Source organism: Arvicanthis niloticus, chromosome 24 (assembly GCF_011762505.2).
Source record: "Arvicanthis niloticus isolate mArvNil1 chromosome 24, mArvNil1.pat.X, whole genome shotgun sequence".
Lineage (NCBI taxonomy): Eukaryota > Metazoa > Chordata > Mammalia > Rodentia > Muridae > Arvicanthis > Arvicanthis niloticus.
In genome coordinates this window covers 36,023,163-36,025,602 of record NC_133432.1, presented here as the reverse complement: position 1 = coordinate 36,025,602, position 2,440 = coordinate 36,023,163, and the positions used below count along the sequence as shown (strand labels likewise).

At 42.9% G+C, this 2,440-nt stretch overlaps 1 pseudogene; it reads right to left on the bottom strand.

Moving 5' to 3' along the window:
• Positions 1–150: 150 nt before the first annotated feature.
• Positions 151–653, bottom strand: LOC143438130 (cytochrome c oxidase subunit 7A2-like, mitochondrial pseudogene; annotated as a pseudogene).
• Between the last annotated feature and the right edge of the window lie 1,787 nt (positions 654–2,440).

Sequence of the window (2,440 nt, the reverse complement as noted above, 5' to 3'; positions counted from 1 at the left end):
GAATCTCCAGGGAAATCCGGAGCAGAAGCACAGCTCAGTGATGGCTCAGTGTCATTTTCTTAAACAACGGTTTTAACTGTCAAACAAGCTCTGACATCTGACAGGCCATCTGCACGCCATAAACAAACCAAAACAGTGTATTCTTATCTTTTCCTTTGTTTGCAAAATGCTAAGTAGACTATCCAAGTGGAAAAACATGAAATGTGAGAATTCAAAGGGTTTGTGCCACAAAGTGAACCAGTCCTCCACAGGCAACTTCATTTGTTTTGGGGCTGTGAGGACATGTAGAGGGCGATCAGGCAGTAGATGGTCCCTCCCACTGTCAGAGCCATGGTGGTCCAGTAAAGCATTTGGTCAGGAAGGCCTCGTTTCAGGTGAATGGGCACGCCGTCGGCCTTCTGGAAGAACTTCCGCAGCTCTGAAACCTTGTTCTTTCCAGCATAATCATATGCTGTCACATTGGAGGTCAGTTTGGTTGGTGTGGCAAATATGATAGGCGGTGCTTCTGTGGAAACCGGCTTTAACCCCTGCGGTGTATAGGCTTCCGAAGCCCAAGCCCTAGCCAACTTCTGCGTGAAACTGCTAAACTTGTAGTACATGTTGGCTAAGGCCGGCTTCCCACCGCCGCTGTCAGTGCGACCTCCCTAGAAAAGGACCCGGCTTCCACATAATAATTTCCTAATGAAGCCAGGATCCAAGAGATCACATAGTTCTGAAGTTCAAGGTTTCCATCTTTTCTTAAATTATTAACTAAAATAAAATTAGATCATCTTCCTTCATCTCCTCCCTCCAATTCTTCCCATCACCCAACTCCCTCTCAAATTCAAGGTCTATTTTTGATGATTATTGTTCTACATATATAAATATGTGAATACAACCTGTTGAGTCCATTTAGTGTGGCTTACATATATATATGTTTTCAGGGCTGACCACTTGGTGCAGACAATCAATTGAGGAACTCATCCCTGGGGAAGACTATGTCTCCCTCTCTCAGAAGTCAGTAATTGCCTGTAGTTCTTCATCTAGGGGATGGGTCTTGTGAGATTTCCCAGTTCACTTTAGCATGTCTACTTGAGATGTCATTGTTCAGATCTTGTTTAGGTAACCATATTATTAATGTTTCACGAGTGTGTCTCCCCCTTCACTTCTGGGAGACACCATCCTGCAGCAGACTTCCAAGACCTCTGATTTAAAATCTTACTGCCCCTCTTCCTCAGTGTTCCCTGAGGCTTAGGTGTGGGGTTGTGTTTTAGATAGCAAGGTCTTCACCTTTAACAGACTCACCCTTGCCTCATGTCATACAGGATTAGCGGGGGAAACAGCACCTCATTCTCATTGGAATGTTCCCCAATGGATAATGAACACCCCACACTCATGCCTCTAAGCAGGAACAAGGTAAGGGAGACTAGCAAGCTTACAATGAGGACTGGGGAAGGTAAAGCAGGAATTCCATGCTGCCCTTCTTGCTCTAAAGGGAAAGCCATGGTGTTGATTTTATAGCAAAGAAAACCAACAAGGATTTCCACATGATGGTTACTTCCCAATCCTTCTAAGAGACTGTCTTGAGGTTAGCTAGTCATTAACACACACACAACACATGATAGTTTATAAGTGCCTTTACACTCTCTTTGTGGTCCTCATGATAAGTCCCTGAGATCAGTAAGCTATTGTCCCCATGTTGAAGCTGAAGCTATGGCTCGGCAGTTAAGATCATTGTCTGCTCTGGTAAAGGACCTGGGTTCAACTCCCAGTATCCTCCTGGTGGCTCATAACAGTCTTTAGCTCCAGCTCCTGGGGTTTTGCAGCTATATTTTGGTCTCCACGGGCACCTAGGCATACACATAGTGCACAGATATACATGCCAGCAGGACAATCATAAGCAAAAAAATTTCTTCTTAAATCTCTAAAGCCCATGTTACAGAAGTAGAGACCTACAGCTAAGGAATGAACTTGCACAAAGTGATTGTTACTGAATTTTTTAAAAATTTTTTGTTTTTAAGATAAAATCTAAAAGATTACACAAAGTCATAGCAACCTAGAGACTTAGAGAGAAGGGCAACATGCCTAGCACATTGATAACTTGCTCCAAATCAAACTCAAAAAAGAGAAAAACAAAGCAATGTGTGTGCCTTTCTTTTGAAAAAAAAAAAAAAGTCCTAAGATAAATAGTAGTAAACAAAACCCAGTGCCATGGGTCACAAGAAGATACTCCATGACAACCCAGATTCAACCCTAACTCAAGATGGCTAGCACAAAAAACAATGTGGATATAAGCTGCCACACTAACAGTGAAAGAAAAAGTTAATGGTTCTCAAGTTAGCTCAGAGAACAAGGTCACCTGTCTCCAAACCTGACAACCTGAGTTCAATTCTCAGTTCTATGTGATGGAAGAGAAGAATGAATTCCCACAGGTTGTCTTCTAGGCTCTTCAACCCACACA